The following is an 18,848-nucleotide window of genomic DNA, read 5'->3' on the forward strand; positions in this document are numbered from 1 at the left end:
CCTAGTTATAAAGAGATTAGGAACACTTGCGCAATATTTTCTTACTGTATTTGTATGGTTCTTATCGTAGGTGTAACTCACATACGAGGTGTGGCAATTAAATAACGAGACTGGTGTCATAACTGTGATGTATTGCAAGAAAGTTACAATTGACTGGTATCCCCTTCAATATACTCCCCTCCCCTATCAATACACCGCTGCATACGTGTCTTCCATTGTTCAAAGCAATGCTGTAGGTCATCATCAGATGTCACACTGTTCAACAACTCTGCCGTTTTTCGTTTCACCTCTTCCACGGAGTGAAAATGTGTTCCCTTCAATGCACTTTTCACTTTTGGGAAGAGATAAAAGTCACAGGGGGCCAGGTCTGGGGAATACGGAGGATGGTCGAGCACAGGAATGCGCTTGGCGGCTAAAAACTGTTTCACAGAAAGGGCATTATGGGCAGGCGTATTTTCCTGGTGGAGGATCCATGCATCGTTCTTCAACAAATCTGGTCTCTTCTTCCTTATTCTTTCCCTCAGTTTTCTTAGCACTTCTTTTGTAGTAGGTCTGATTCACCGTTTGACCCTGAGGCACCCATTCAGCCCATATCGCAAAAAACGATGAGCATTGCCTTCAGTTTCGACTTGCTCATTCGTGCTTTTTTCATTCTTGGCGATGTTTGAGTCTTCCAGTGCATGGATTGACGCTTGGTCTCGGGATCATATTGGAAAATCCATGTTTCATCACATGTGATGACACATGTTAGCAATTCTGGGTCTGCTTTGAGTCGTTCCATGATGTCACAGCAAATGGTCTTTCGATTGTCTTTTTGGTCCTGAGAGAGGTTTTTCGGAACAATTTTTGCACACACTTTTGTCATGTTTAAATTCTCATGCAAAATTTGTCTTACTGTCTCTTTGTTAATGTTCATCATGTCTGCGAGCATCCGAATGCTCAGACGTCTGTCTTTCCGCACAAGTTCATGAATTTTTTGAACATTGTCGTCCTTTCTTGAACTCGCAGGGCGGCCGGGACGTTCATCATCTCGAACACTCGCGCACGTGACATAGCATTATCACCATACACCTCTTTTAACATTGCACAACATTCCGTCGGTGTTTTTTTAAATTTCACCAGAAATTTGATGTTAATGCGCTGCTCAACTTTATTGTCCACCATGATTCCGGCACTACTACAGAACACTGTCCTCTTCAAGCAAGCCTGCAAAGAAAATAAAAGCTTTCAGAATCATGAAACAAACAGTGGGTGCGCATGAAGGTTCAATATCAACAACACATCAATAGCTACCTCCCCCCACTATCCTACGCGACAGGAGGTGCGCAGTCTCTTTATTTAATTGCCGCACCTCGTATTATCCTGGGGGGTTCCCAATTCATCGATGAAATATCGGTGAGAATGCATTGCATGGGTGCGTGCGCTCTTGCCTGTCTGAAGTAGTAGTAATAAGTACATGTATCTGCAGATATAATATGACTCTTAAATAAATGACGATATTGCTAGCGAAGCGAGCAAGAAAATTTTTAGAACTATTTATTTGCAAATAATATAATACATATTATTAATTAAACATAGCAACAATACTTTCATTTCACAGTATCCCACAATGTGTACTCTTTACAATCTTGCTTTGCTCGTTCGGTGTCCTCTTTACCTCAGCACATGCCCCCTGCCCTCTCCTGTTCTAGCTACAGTTTGGAAATATGCATATATATAATTTTAATAGTTCTATGTTGCGAGTGAGTTCCAAATGCCGCTGCTGATTTCAAATCTCTGTTTAAACAATGATTCACAAACTGAAATAAAATAATGAAACTCTAGAGCATGGCCATGAAGACTTTAAAATATAGTGGGAAGTTGAGATGCATGTTTGATAGACATCTGGGGCCTCCCACATGGCGCAGTGGTAGCGTTGTCGCTTTGTAATCAAGGGGTCCCGGGTTCGATACCCGGAAAAGGCTCAGAGTGGTTCGGATCCCACTTTAAACTGTAGGTCCAGTCCCGATTAGCCTTACTGTGCATAAAGTGGACTTAAAACACCAACTCAATCAATCTATCAATTGATAGACACCTGGTATTGCTTTTGAATGAAATCGGTCAAGGAATTTCATATTGAAGTATTTTACCCTTACAAAACATTGGAAAATATGCTTGCCGCTGTTGAGAGTTTATCTTTCGAATACTGAACGAGAGACTCTAGGGAATTGTGCCTCTTTGCCTTAAAAGAAAACTAAATAACATGTGCAAATAAACGCATGGCATGTTAGCTGCAAAGGAAAGGCAAGGAATTCTCACTTCTATTTTGAGGTAATGCTTTATTTTAAATTATTTTAAAATTGAATAGCATTTATTTCACTATCCAACACAAAGAGCACAATGAAACGAGCAAAATTTTTCTATCTCCACGTTTTCCAGCAGGCAGTGGCATGCATCGTCGTGTCCCCACTGTTCGCCTATGGTCAGATATAAATTTGGGACTTAATGTAAATAAAATTTCTTTTTATGTTTAATTCCTTATACTTCCTTTGCTTCGTAACGCAACTCCCATGCTGCGTTTGGGATCGAACCAAGAACCTCTAGATTGAATTGGGTGATTCATAGTTATTTCTCATTCATCTCTCAGATGGTTATCACTCGCTTGGCCTAAATGTGATAAATGCAAGAGGTTACATTTAAAAAAATTGGTGATAGAAATTGACTTAGGTTAGATATGGGTTTTGTACTCTCCATGACTGGACCGATATGAATTGGTTTAGAAAAGGATATTACTTGCCTTACAAATAGATGAAGATTGTTCCTACACTTGTCATCTCAAATGTCACTTGTCTGACCTCCCTCTCAGACATCGATTCAATCACACACCATCGTCCAAAAATCGTTCTCCACTTTACTTCTCCATCACAATCCGCAGTCCTTACTCTCTCTCTCGTATTCTCGCCAACTGATCACTCTTCCTGACAATTCCAACACTCATGCCACATACGCCTTCCAAGTCAATCACCCGACCTTTGTCTGATTACTTATTCAGCATTCCTATCTCTGCTACCTGCTATGCTAAGACTTTATACTTCTTACCCAATACCTTGAGTACGATACGCCCCTCTACCCCCTAAAGAAAATCTGTTGATTTTCACTTAAATATGAAAGATTTAAAGTTGTATTCCATATCGATCCTTTCTATGGAGAGATTTGTTTATTATAAAATATAGTGTACTAAAAATACGGTAATAGCATACCATTACCCAGAATATATGTAAATGGAATAATATAGGTCCTGAAAATATATATATATCACAAGTCCCGATAGAAAAAAGAGAAGAAAAAAATGCGTCTGCTTAAAGCATATAAAAGGTAAACACTGGCGCGTGAGTTTGTTATGCTCACTCGGCAATCTGCTCGTGCGCGTATTCATTGAGAGGCTTACAATCCACACCTACATGATGACGTAACGAAGTCCGTGCATAAGCATGCAACACTGTGACACCACGTGAGAAAATTATAAAAGCATTGTTCCACAAGAATGGATCTTGTTAAAATTGATGTCTCAATGAGACACTAGCGAAGTAGTATGTAATTGATCCTGTAAACACTGACACTGCACAACACTATTAAATATTTTGAAGCTAATATTTACAAAATCAGCAACATTTGTGATACTCATCCGAGTTACACTTGCACACATATGTCATAGTATCGATGTAAATTTCACCGTCTCTTACTTTAGTGTATCATGTAAATATCGCTGTCGTTTTTATTTATATTATATGTCAACTATCACAGTAAATGTTTAGTTAGAAAACTTGAAGTTAATCAAAATATATACACTGTATCAGTAACTGTCCTTGAGTAATAATATATGTACATGAATTTATGTATTTGAAAATAAGAATATAATAGTGTTCGATAGATAAAATCACAGCACTAACATTTGTCCATAAAATTATTGCTTGAGTGATTCTGATTCTCACAAAGAGTTCAAGTAAAATACCATAATTTTACTCTTGTTGACATCACTTAATAGTCTCTGCGTATAGCAATGAAGTTTCTTCCTGAACCAAACCACGTATATATGTATATATTAGTTCCTTGTGGCCGTGAAAAATGTTGAAAATTGATGAAAGGTCTAATTGTAATTCATGTTTCCACGTGTCGAAAAATTAAAACAAAAATCTCAGAAATAAAAATCTTGAGAAATTATCAAAAAAAATCTGAGGACAAATAATTCCTCTGCGTCCTTCAGGTGTAATTCGTATTGATTTCTTATTGCTCCAAGGTTTTAGCTGGTGACCATCTCTGGACGTTGGCATCTGTGGAAAAGCTGAACTGAAGACTTTTAACATGGTTTCATAATATTGTTAAAATATTCATTTCACCGTTAAAATTTGAATTATCTGTGAGGCAATTCAGGTAGGTTTTGGGAAGGAAAATCTGCATAATATACCGAACAGGCATTTCCTCCTGATCGTTAGTGTAATGTTGTTTGTGAGAGAACTTAATATGTCGGTATGTGTAGAGGTTTTGTTGAGACAAGGGCGCCTCTAAGTCACCCTTATTTTAAGAAAGTAGTACTTGTAAATATTTCAAGTATGAAAAATCTTGTAGTTGAGGGTTGTTATATTTTAGGAAACGGAATTTGAAAAAGAGTACCGATTCAGTCATAACATTTACTCTTACTAAAAATTACCCAAATTCTGATTAATGCCATCCTTTACACACCAAATATAATTACAATCTTGAGAAGAGAAAATAAATAAATATAACTACTAATAATTACTAAAAGCAAATTGAACTTTACATATGAATGGAATGGAATGCTGTAAATACTCTTGAATATGTTATGAGTGTACACTGTATACTACTGCAAAATTTAAATTATAATTGATTTCTGAAAATATATGAACGCTTAAATTAACTGAAAATATTTATAAATAACACTTGAATTGAATGAAATACTTTAAATATTACGAGGTGCATCCAGAAAGTAAATTTCCCTATTTTTTTTAAAAAAAAACAACACAGTTTCAGGAAACCATTTATTGGCAACAGGTACAGCAAAGGTTCAGCTATTTTTCAACATAGCAACCACCAGAATTGAGACACTTGTCGTATCGTGGTATCAACTTTTGGATCCCACTGTCGTAGAACTCTGCCGCCTGTGAATGGAACCAGCGTGTGACAGACGTCTTCAGCTCTTCGTCGTTGCCAAAACGCTCACCGGAGGACACGAATTTCTTGAGGTGCAAGAAAACGTGAAAATCGCTGGGACCCAGATCAGGACTGTAAGGTGGATGATCAAACAACTCCCAGCCAAATTCCGTCAAAACAGCTGCTGTGCGCCGAGCCGTATGTGGACGAGGATTGTCATGGAGGAGCACAACACCTGCAGTAAGCATGCCACGCCTCTTGTTTTGAATGGCACGTCGCAATTTCCTTAGTGTTTCACAGTAATGGCCAGCGTTCACCGTTTCACCTCTGGGAAGGAAGTCAATGAGCAAAATGCCCTTCCTGTCCCAAAACACGGTGCACATCACTTTCTGTACCGACAGCGTCTGTTTGAATTTATTCTTGACCGGAGATCCACTATGCCGCCAATGCATTGACTGCTGCTTTGTTTCCGGGGTGAAGTGCGAAATCCGCGTCTCATCGCCCGTGACGATCCTGTCGAGGTAATCATCGCCGTCATCATGGTACCGTTGCAGGAATGTCAGTGCTGATCCTGAACGTTTCATTTTGTGTTCGGGTGTCAGGTTTTCCGGCACCCACCTGGCACACAATTTTTTGAACAGCAGGCGCTGCGTGACAATCTCATGCAACAGGGATCGCGATATCTGCGGAAAAAGGCTACTCAACTCCGTAATCGTGAAGCGACGGTTCTCTACGATGCGCTGCCGCACCAGCTCAACCAGATCATCAGTGATGAGGGACGGATGCCCACTGCACTCTTCATCATGGACACTTTGAGGACCTTCCGAAAACTGCCGACACCAGCGACGCACCATCTGCTTACTCATAATGTTCGGCCCATAGGCCTCACAGAGCTGACGATGAATGTCAATTGGCGCAATGCTTTGTGCATTCAGGAACTTTATCACCGACCGAACCTCGCATGCGGCGGGAGAAGGAATACGAGCTTCCACTTCGGACCACTGCTGCCTCGCTACTGGCGCCGGGCGGGATCTGTCCGCCTGGCATATGATTGATACGTCTTAGCTCTGTTGCGCATGCGCAATTTACACGGCTCATTATGTTTACTTTCACGGGAAAAATAGGGAAACTTACTTTCTGGATGCGTCTCGTACTAAAAAAATAATGTGGCGAAAGATCGGCCTTCTGTTAGTATAATATTGTTAAAAATAACATCATTAATAAAGATTAATTGTAAAATACACAAATTGCTGATAGTGTCCATGACAATTGGAATACGTAAAATAATATTCTAAGAATCCGAAATCTCGTTGTCCATTATTGACTCTTTCTGCCCTAATGATATTGCAATCAGCCTAAGAATATTCAAGGAAAATAATATACAATTGTGTATACAAAAAAAATATGGAGAGAAAAGAAAGTTGCATGTTCTTTTGTATCCTTGAAGTCGATAGCCTGAGTTGAAAGAATGCTCTGTCGGCAGTTTATTCAGTTCCCCGGCTAATGTGGAATGTGAGATATCTGCTGTTTAATTTGCAACGTGTTGGTTACTTCATGTCAAAAGAGAATTTTGCTCCTGCCGATGTAGGTAGATATCGTTGCCGCAAGAAACGAATAGAATGCCTAACTTGCATATTTCTTCAAGAGGAAGGAAAATTTTCCAGTGCATCCGAGGTGAACTTTATCCTTTAACTGATGAAAGACATTTTACCATGAAGGCATTTGAAATTGACTTTGGATATCGCTTCGAGAAGTGTGAAATCCATATGAGGGAAATTTTAAGTGGGAATTTTACAAGGTGGGAAATTTCTACCATGCAGAAGAAAAAAAATTAGGAAGTACTCTAAGTAATTTGATTATAACATTCAATAAACTAATTGAGTCGTATTTGGAATGAAGTATCCTAAATTAAATGGATTAATGTAATGTACATGTTTAAGGAAAGATACTTTACTTCTTCAAGACTGTCGTAATTCATCTCATGACTGTGTCGTTAAATTGTTAATAAAATGTGACAAGTAGTTGCTGATAACTCATGATCGTAGCTGTATGTGTAAAATACTACTTATTTCTCCTATGCTCTTAATTGACTTATTAATCTTCATATTAGATTTCAAATCTGGGTCAATCCATATGAAGTCATACAACATGGTTGCTTGACATTCATCGTCACGAGTTTATCATGCTCTTAAAGAAAACCCCCAGCTGAAGAAATCTCAGCTATGTGAGAGAATGGAATGAAAGGCCGCGAACTGCAACTGCTGGAGGTCATCGGAATCGTGTTCAGTATGGGGTTATCTTTACGAGCATGAACAGCCCACGATCGCAAGTACTGATGTCTATACATTCATCCCCATAAAATGTCTTCCGTCTCAGATGAATGTCAATTTGTAGCACATTTTCGGCGGTTAGAAACTCGATCATTGCACGCCACTTCAGGCGCTTCACCAACATTGCATGGTTATATGCTGCCATTTTCCTTCCAATAGTTCAGCACCCCCTGGCGATAGAAGTTTGAAACCTTCAATTGAGAAGCTGGAAAGTCTTATAACTGCAATGTATGGTTGCTCAAAATCCAAAATGCGTTTTCAAGGTAACAAAGAAAATAAAAAACATAGGAAGCTTTATTTTTCAGCACGCCCTCGTATATATACTTTATCGTAGATCCATTTCAGGATTAAGGAACCTAAAAGCACACTTTTTATAACTTAAAAATCCGAGGTCTAGTAATAACTTGTCCTTGTTCATTGACATTCCAAATTACAATTTGCAAAATTTTAACATAAAATGTTAATAAAAAATGAAATTAGGCATACCATATTTAATACAAAATATTGAATTTTTCACGAGTTTTGTATCTCTTAAACCAATTAAATCTCAAACTCAAAATTTTTACTGAAGTTACTTATCATGGATTACTGTATTGTGTACAAATTTCAGATTTTTGAACAACTGCCCACCAGAGATATTTAACCCTGAACTTTGAATTTTTTAACAAAAAGTACATGTTTACGACCCTGGAGAAAAAGAAATATTAAAGTCTCAAGCTTCAAATAATTTTGACATACTCTATTGGTACACAGGTACTTGCACAAAAAAATTCAAGTGTCAAACAAACTGCCTTCACCCCCCCAAAAAAGTCCGAAAATGTCATTTTGAGCGATTAAAATACACAATTTTGACCTTAAAATTTATTATGAAGGAATAATATTTAGAAAATTACACAGAAATATAATTGTAGCCTATAATGTGCTTAACATCACAGATTTTGTCTCATTGTCGTAGGACTTACCAGAGCTGAGATAAAAAAGTTGCCGCTGATGCTTACGAATGGAGAAAATGACGCGCGCCATGATAAAAGAATGCCCACCATCTTCAAATCGGTGATAGTAAAAATAAAACAACAGTGGTTCTGAACTGTCAACATATGAGGCTCACACCACAAAAAATAAACTTTTTTAAAAATGGTCAAGCAACCATGTTGTATAACTTCATATTGATTGAGCCATCTAGCTTTTATGTAAAGTTATGTAAGAAAGATATACAAAATAATTAAATCTCAATGTAAAATGCGTAATCTTAATATTTATATTATTTCCATGTGATACATTTAATTTGAGCTTTTTATAATTATCCAAGAACCAAAATATTCACTATTCTCTTCGTATTATTATTATTATCTATATTATAATTCTTATTAAGATATTATTGATCTGTAGCTCGTTAAATTGACTAATTTACTGGCTGTATGCATATTCAGCTCTTATTATAACTGTTCTCTTTATTTTAACGTTATTTAAATCGTATAAAACTGATACTCTCACATTTCTGTCACTTATTTAGTTATTAAAATTATACATGTAATTATTACTTAAATTTAACAATTAAAATATTAAAATGTGTACTTGTTTAAACCCTATTTTGACTAACCACGCTAAATCATAGATAATTTTAATTCTCGTTTTTCTTACCGAATGTGTTTAACACATTTTATTCATAAAAAAATACTAAAGTCTATTTATTATTGACTTACACTATTTATCTTTTGTAGTTCACAAAAGATTATTTCCTTCAGTTCTCTGCAGGCCTACAGAAACCTGAGGAAAATTCCTTGCGCGCAATTTATATTCATCACCATTCCCTTTGTTCACTATCCGTGAATAGAATAATATTAATTATTATTATTATTTTCGCGCGTTCCTGTACTTGTTGTTCATAAATATGAAACCTCGATGTCTACGAGTTATAATTAATGATTTTAGTGTGGTAATAACTAGTTTTACACTTCCGTATAATTATTAAGGGCTAACAATAATATTTCACATAATTTTAGTGTTCTATCATTTTAAAAAATATTTGCAAGATATAACTTTATTTAATGCATTAGAGTAGTGAAAATGAGGTTATATACAGGGTAAAAGGTATGTTCTCACTCATTTACTCCGGACTGTTCCTGTTCTTCATTCTCATCATCACAATTTACATTCTCACATCCGCTACCGTGTTCCGAAGCGTAGTACTTCTTCAATATCTGGACCAAAATTGAGTCCACGACTGTCTGTCCCCGTTTTGTCTTATATTCCACTTTGTAAACATTGGGCTTTTCTATTGCTATAATTTTACCAGGTCCTTTAAATACTCCCGAGAAGCATTTATCTATGGCTTTTTTTTTTATTTATAGTAGCCATCGTATACTAGAACCAATTCTCCTGGCGTAAATTCAATGGACTGGTGACGTTTATCGTAGTACTTTTTTGCTTGTCGGTGGCGTTTCTGTAGACTCTCATAAGCTGCTTCTCGTGCTTTTTCGAGAATCTTGAATCTCATCTCGTTGTTTTCATTCACACTGAGCGTTAAATGTAGTCCGCTCTCCCAGACTAATCTAGGCGTAAATCCATGAAGAAGAAAAGATGGACTGTTCTTCAAATTCTCCTGGTAATTAACATTGTACGACCACACGGCCGATTGCAAGTATAAAAGCCAAACTGTGTGTTTTGAGTTCACGAAGTTTTTCTTAAGTCCCTGTAAAATAGCATGTGATCGTTCCAATAATCCAATTAAATTGTGATTAGCTGCTGGAGCGAATTTCAGATGGATTCCACATTTCTCCGATAGTTCATTAAATAAACTAGCTGTGAATGAAGTACCTCTGTCTGTATCTATATGAGAAGGACAACCGTAGTTCAAAATTACATTTTCAAAAAGGAAGTTAGCTGCTGTCTCACTTGAAGTATCTGCTACTGACTGAGCAATTAAAAATCTAGTACCATGATCGATTGCACTTAGTATATATTTATGGCGAAGCAAACCGCTTGGTGGATACGGTCCGCTAAAATCTAAAGCGATTCTATCGAATGGTTTCTGTGAGTTGATCGTTAAAAGTTCTCCATATGGCGCTCCTTTTATGCGCTTATTCTTCAGACAAATTACACACTCCTTGACCATTTTCTGAATATGGTTCTTCATAAATGGAAAGTAAATCCTATCCAGTGCATTTTTGAATGTTTTAGTGAACCCGTAATGCGCTCCTCCAGCTGGTAAACTATGTAATGTCTCAATAACAGTGTTGCGAAGTGACTTCGGTATGCATAATAATTTTTTTAGTCGTAGCTCCCAGTTTATGTTGTCTATAAAAAGTCCATTTTCCATAACATAATAGCGAGCTTGCCTCTACAGGGAGGGGTTGGGTGGGTTGTTTCCCCTCTCATGTTCTTTTCCTTCCAAAATATTAATAATATTTCCAAAAAAAGAATCCTCTCGTTGGTGTATAGCAACATCAATTGTCTCATCTATAGATAACAATAACAATGTACGTGGCTCTGGAAGCTCCTCGTCTTCATCCTGTGGATCATGTTCCGTCTCTCTGCTTATAGCATACGCCATATTTTGTGTAGTTTTACAGTAAATTGGCGTAAAATCGAACTCGGCCATCAACGTGTACCATCTAAATAATTTGTTTGAAAGTTGCGTTGAGAAGCGAATGAATGTGATTGCTTGGTTGTCTGTAAATAATTCGAAATGTTTCCCCAGTAAAAAGAATCTGAATGACTTAAATGCGTATATGATTGCCAACAATTCTTGTTCGATGGTTGAAAGTCGAGTTTCATGGTCTTTTAAAACTCTATTGCAATAGGAAAAAGGCTGAAAATCACCGCTCGCATTCGGTTGTAAAATCACCGCGCCAATAGCCTTACTGCTTGCATCCGTATATACCCTTACTTCTTTGGATGGATCATATGCCATCAATACAAGAGCTGTAAGTAAAGCTTCTTTCAACCTCTCAAATGCCGTTTGCTGTTCTTCAATCCAGACGAATTTCTTCTTTCTCCCGATCAATTTCTGCAAGGGAAGTGCCATCTCGGAATATGATTTTAAAAACTTCCTCACATAAGATATTAATCCGAGAAATGTGCGAACTTGTTTCACAGTTGTCGGTGTCTTATATTTCTTGATAGAATCAATGATTTTGTCGTTGATCCGATAGCCAAATTTCGAAATTTTATGTCCTAAAGCAATAATCTCAGTGTAGCCGAAGTGACATTTTTCTATTGCAAGTTTCAATCCCGCGGCCTGTAAACATTGTAACATTTTCTCCACAGTTATGAGCATTTCTTCAAAAGTATTTCCGAAGCAAAATAAATCATCCACATAATGGGCAAAGTGATTGGGATTCATATTTGAGCACGCTAGGTGAACGCAACGAGTTATCGCACTTGATGAACTGACGTGGCCCTGTGGCACGACGTTCATTTGATACTGTGACATTCCTGGTATTGTAAATGCTGTATATTTCTTACTGTCCTCGGTGAGAGGGATATTAAAGAATCCGCTCTTCAAGTCTGCCGTACAGTAGTATTTCTTGCCCCCCATATTGTATAATATTTCATTGATGTTATTCACACCCACAGCGTCAAATACAGACGATACATTCAATCTGCGATAATCCTGGCATAATCTATAACCCCCCTTTGCCTTCTTTACAAGAATAACTGGAGAGTTGAAGGGTGATTGTGTAGGAGAAATAACCGCTTGCTTTAATAAAGTCTCAATCTGATCTTTAATTTCATTACGAAGGTGAACTGGAATCGGGTAGGATTTTAAGTGAAATTCTGTGTCATCTTTTAGTTGAATTCCATGTTTATAATTCGTGGCTCTACCTATATCATCCTTTGACCACGCAAAAACATGTGGATATTTCATTAAAACAGCCAAAAGTTGCTCCTTTTGCTGGGGTTCTAAATTCGGATTCACATCAAACCGACTAGGGTCCGCCCGTGCGTCACTGACGTTCCCTGACTTCCGTCGCGAAAACCTGTGCCTGTTCACCAATTTCATTATTATTCTCATCATTATTGTTACTCATGATTGGCCTATCCCATGTTTCAGCTTTCCCGATAATAGTGCCTTTCTTAATTGTAACATTATAATTTAAAGGATTTGTGATCCAAATAAGATTCGAATCCGGATTAATAATTGCTCTGGCAACCAACAATCCCGTTTTCTCTTGAAACTGTAGGTCCGGTTCCAAGAGCGTCCTATCTTTGTCATATGAATTAGCCAATTTCAGTGGAATGCACAAATGTGTCCTGGGTTTCACTTTTATCTTTTTAGCAGCTACAAATTCTGGTTGCAAAACATGCTGTAACAAATGGGAAACTTTGATTGACACGTCAAAAGCTTTCTTATTCTCATTTTTAATTTGGTTTCTAGGAGGTGTGCCAAATCTATGCAATGTAAGCTTATTTTCCTCAAAATCTAACTTAGCCTTTTGTCCCTTCAAGAAATCATTTCCTAATATAGTAACTTGATTAAAATCCTTAACGATTCTAAATGGATGAACAAATGTTTGGTTATGTATAGAAAATGGTAGTAACACAATTTCCTTAACCATCAGTTGACTATTAGTAACACCTCTAATCGCAGTATTTATATTAAATCTCTTGGCATTGACTGGTATATTCTTATCTCCCGTTACCGAAATTTGACTTCCACTATCCAGGATGAACTGTCGAATTTCCCCTTCTACTTTCACATTGATGTAAATCAGATCTTCAGAAGGAAAAGTAAAGACCGTTAGAGTTCTCGCCGAAGGCCCTGCACCTAGGTCCCCGTCATATGCAGGTCTTACTCGTTTAAAATTGCTTCTGTTCTTACGAAAAGTAGAGTAATTTGCATTAACAACCTGATTAGTATGGTTATTTGGATCTTCGCGCCGCTGTTGTTGCTCCAAAAATGTTCGCCGCGATGAAGATGAAAAATGCGAACGCTGAAATCGAGGGTTACCGCCATTGCGCCATCGCCTCCTATGCGAACGTTGCGACTGTGTGTCGAGATTATTTTGGTGGTTGTTATGCCAAGTATTTCTATTCTGAGCTCTATGATTACTATTATGATAATAGGTTCTCCTATTGTTTCTATCTCTATGTTCATTTTCTCTAACTGTATATGAGAATGACGACTCAGTAAATCAATGTTTTTTCCGATGTTCTGCAAGTGCATTTACTTTAGCCTCAAGATTCTGAAATTGCGAAACTAAATCTGACTCATGAGACTGGAGTCCCGTGTTCGACTGTAATTGATCAAGGTCTTGTTGCAGTGCATTTAATCATTCCTCGATCTCCCGATTAGCCTGAGAAAATGTTACGTCAACATGACCATTGACCGTGCGCTGCAACGTGATAGCTTGCCGAGTCGGCATGTATGCTCGACTCGATTCAGAACACGACAGAGCTTTCATTGTCTCACATTCAGTTTCTAGAATTTTACGCTCTTGCACAAGATATTTGAATTGTTCAACATTTTTCAGGTCTCGTAACATTTCATGCACTGCTCATATTCCCTGTTATAAACTTCTTTCATAAAGTTAGGTTGTAAACCCATGCTTATTTGCTTAATTTGCTCACTAATGTCCATGGCAGGATCTAATTTTAATAACAATAACTGTTTTTCTCTCACATATTTTGAAACAGGTTCATTTTCCTGATGGAAGCGTAATCTGATTTGTTCTTCTTATTGAAAAGTATCCCCCGGTTCCGTAAATTCTTCCACAATTTTAGTTTTTAAAGTTACAAAATCTATATCCTGTGCATCCTGAGTTCGACTCCAACTATTGAACCATTTCAATGCTGAATCACCCAGAAATGCCGGTAGCATTTGCCTTTTCTTTAAGTCATTCCTCTCATTAAGAATAGCTAAACTTTCAAATTTATCAATGAATTTTAATACATCCTCGTGAATGTTACCTTGAAACTGGATAGTTTCGAGAATGTCGGGGTGGATAAATCTAGATTGCGCCATGATTCTATGATTAGCCTATGCGCAGGAAAAATGCTTGATTAGCTTAAAATTAGCACTAAGTTGCTTGTTTTCTTTTCTCATCCCCCCGTGGCTTTGACAGGACATTATTTGCAATTCATTTTGTTTACTCTCCCGAAAATTTGATAAGTTAGGTTCAACAATCGCGTAACAGAGTGACGACAGTGCCGAACACATCTTTGAAATAGTTAACCAACCTTTATTCAACATCCTAATGTTAATTCTCCTTTTTCCACAACCCAATCGCCGAATAACCTAGTTGAAACCCTACTCTTATTTATTTGCGCCTTACCGCGTAGCATATTGCTTGGTCTACATTTTGCTTTCTTTTCTTGATATTTGGTAAAAAATTATTATTAGCACAACGTGAAGCGCTAACAAATAAAAATTCCGGCACCATATTGCACGTACGTCATTTGAAAAGCTAGAAGGCTCTATTATTTTCATCATATTTCGGGATGAAATAGATGAAAATCGCAGTATTTCACGTACTGCAATGTTTTCTCATCGCATTTCCAAAAAATGGATGAGAAGCCCAAACCACCTCCACCACGTAACGCAACTCCAATGCTGCGTTTGGGATCGAACCAAGAACCTCTAGATTGAATTGGGTGATGTAGTTATTTCTCATTCATCTCTCAGATGGTTATCACTCGCTTGGCCTAAATGTGATAAATACAAGAGGTTACATTTAAAGGAATGGCGATAGAAATTAACTTAGGTTAGATATGGGTTTTATACTCTCCATGACTGAACCGATATGAATTGGTTTAGAAAAGGATATTACTTGCCTTACAAATAGATGAAGATTGTTCCTACACTTGTCATCTCAAATGTCACTTGTCTGACCTGCCTGTCAGACATCGATTCAATCACACACCATCGTCCAAAAATCGTTCTCCACTTTACTTCTCCATCACAATCCGCAGTCCTTACTCTCTCTCGTATTCTCGCAAAACTGATCACTCTTCCTGACAATTCCAACACTCATGCCACATACGCCTTCCAAGTCAATCACCCGACCTTTGTCTGATTACTTATTCAGCATTCCTATCTCTGCTACCTGCTATGCTAAGACTTTATACTTCTTACCCAATACCTTGGGTACGATACAGCTTCCTCTGAAAAGTTGGAAAAAAATTAATATTTCATTATGTCGGGGAACAGACTAGATAAAAAGAGGAAGACAATTTTTACTAAATCTATATCTTTGCAAACTGACAATAACTTTAATAGGGTGCCAGTAATTTCACAGAGCACTACGACGTTAACGCTTTTCTATTTATATCTGTTTTGCTTGTTTGGCAGCCCATTTGTCCTTTGCACCCAGGCAAACCCCGAGCGAACTTCCCCCACCTTTTACAACTCTCTTTCTACTCTCTTATAAAATATAATTTATTTTACAAAGGTAAGAACTCTTAAGGCCACAAAAATTGTCACACACATCAACTATAGACGTGAATGAATCACTTAGGTTCTTCATGAAATTCTTGCCGTTTTGTATCGAATACTCGGTCAGTAAATTTTATATTGGTACTTTATGAACGGTTGGTTGATTTAGTGTTTTAAGTCCACTTTATGCACAGTAAGACTAATCGGAACTGGACCTACAGTTTAAAGTGGGATCCGAACCACTATGTGCCTCCGCCGGGTATCGAACCCGGGGGTACTTTATCAATATCCGTTGGAAGAAATTATGCCTAACACTGCTTTTCTACTCGCCACTTTCGGTTTATTTCTGTCTGGTTTCAATTTCTCTCTCTTCTTCAGCCAATTTTGCAGTAAAGTTTTAGACATTGTTACACTAAGCAGAACAACAACACACGAACTGAGATGCTACACTGAGACTGACCTAAGGCATTTGACTGTTCTCTTCTCTACCACTCCAAAATCATCCATCTCGCCCAAGGTACAGAAAATAGTGTTGCTAACCATAGTAACACAATTTACTACAAGAGTCAAACCTGTATCTTTCCATTTTTTCCCTTACTTTTATCGTACATTTTTCACATAAAAGAATTAAAATCAATTGCCCCATATTAAGCGGCAGTTGTCCAATAATCAGATCCATGATCTCCATTTCATCAAAATTGTATACTAGATTGCAATTAGATGCATACACTTCAAACAGTCTTCCATGATGTTCTTTCCGCTTTGCCGATACCTGAGGTCTGTCAACAGCTGTAATAATTCTAGTCAGGTTACTCGAGGAACGAAGTACTTCTTGAAATCTGAGCAGAAGTGTTCAAAAGTAAGCCATCTCTTCTCACTGACTATACACAATGATTTCGCTCGGCCAATCATTAGGAAACATAATATGTTTAATGTTTATTCTGGAGACATACGCATCATTTACAGACTATTGCGTAATTAGTGTGATTGCTTGATTGATTGACTTGGTGTTTTAAGTTCACTTTATGCACAGTAAGGCTAATCGGGACTGAACCTACAGTTTAAAATGGGATCCGAACCACTATGTGCCTTCACCGGGTATCGCACCAGAGGGCCCTACATTACATGGCGACGTCGCTACCACTGCACAATCGGAAACGCCTACGTAATTCTGTTAAATATCTATCTGCTGAAATTGTATTTATCTCACCATGGAACATTGTCAATCAATTAATATTTGACATGTGTTGTCATAATTTCATCCTACTGATCCCTCGAAAATAGATAGAATTATTCTTCTTCATACCTTGTGGGTAAATGATGTACTTTTCATTTTCTGAGGGGCGGGGTCCCTCCGGACGCCCATGGAAAGAATTGAAAGGAAAATGAAACGAAATGTAAATTTCATTGACACAGGGGTTGAATTTACAAACCTGAAACGTATTTAAGAAATATCAACACTGTGTGCGGCACGTGCTCCCTAGAAGGAGGGCTAGAAGTCAGTTTGACATTTTCCAGATGGCAGTGTTCCTTCCAAAGCCTTATCAAGGGAGCTGGTGTTTCCAGGAAGTCACCATGCTGAACATTCCACCCTCCTTCTTTGACACTTTGGTTGGAGTTGATCGAAAGGTCCATTGGACTTCGCTTCTTGTAGAGCTACAAATGGTTCCTTTATATTGAAGTATTGTCATTTTATTGTTGATATAACATCCATATTTACACCCCCCTGCAGGGGGGTGTACCTCTTTTCTGCTTGGGGGGGTGTTCGTTAAAATTTGGGAGGGTGTTGGGGGTGTTAGGGGTGTGTGGATAAATCACAGTGTATGTATATATATATATATGTATATATATATATATCGTATCAATCCCTAAGATTATATGTTTATTTTATTTAAGTCTCTCTGAACGCTTCATGTTGACCAGGGCATTCACTTGTTTTTCTCAGTTGTCTCAAGCCTCTTAGGCATGTTTACAATGCATTGTGTTGTGCCATGCAAACCTCCTGAGCATTCAGGAAACAGGTAATACTTCTGGTTATAGAGTCAGCGGTTTGCATGGTAGCAATTTAATAACACGATTCGGCATAAAGGAATAGCTCAATGGCCTAGTAATATAGAGGTGAGACAAGCTGAGCGGGGACTGACTTTTGGGATTGAGTTGAGAGAGACGAGGTGGTCAGCAAGGCAGGAGGTCAGGAGTGGAAGGACGCATTGATCAGAATAGTGGAGAAGCTTACAGAGGACTTCGCTTATTTTAGTCAGCTCACTACTTCAGATAGACAGCTAATTATCCTAACACCCAGCCATGATTCAGGTTCAACGGTTCAGAAAACCCAACGAGTGACCATTGTCTTTTCTGTAGTTAAGTTCCTTAGTGTGATTTTGTACCTTTCGCATTGCCAAGCGTAAGCTCGTCGTGCCAACGACGAGTGCTCTCATCAGAGGATGAATGATGAGTAGTTTACATTACCCATTGATTAATTGGTTAACAGTTTAGGTATTCATAAGATCCCACTAGTATAATTGACGTTCGTACACATAGAGGTGCTGACTGTGCCAGTGACCATTATTTAGTAATTGCTAAATTAAGAGAAAGACTCTCAGTGATAAATCATAAGCAACAAAATCTAAAAGTTCTAAAATTTGATACAGGAAAGTTTACTGATGAAAGAATTAAGAAAGATTACCAAATTAAACTGTCAAATAGATTTGATGTTTTGCAGGATTTAAATGATGATGAAAATATAAATGAAACAGACGTAAATAAGAATTGGGAGCACATACGTAATGCAATAGAATCAGCAGCTAAAGAAAGTATAGGATACCATAAACCGAGAAAAAGTAAGCCATGGTTTGATAATGAATGTCATAATCTAATAGAAATAAGAAATCAGGCTAGACTTAGGTGGTTAAATAACACTGATGATACAAATCTAAACAATTATAATAGAATAAAGCGAGAAGTTAACCGCACGTTTAGAAGTAAAAAAAGAG

The sequence above is a fragment of the Lepisma saccharinum genome, chromosome 6, assembly GCF_977018435.1.
Source record: "Lepisma saccharinum chromosome 6, izLepSacc3.1, whole genome shotgun sequence".
NCBI lineage: Eukaryota > Metazoa > Arthropoda > Insecta > Zygentoma > Lepismatidae > Lepisma > Lepisma saccharinum.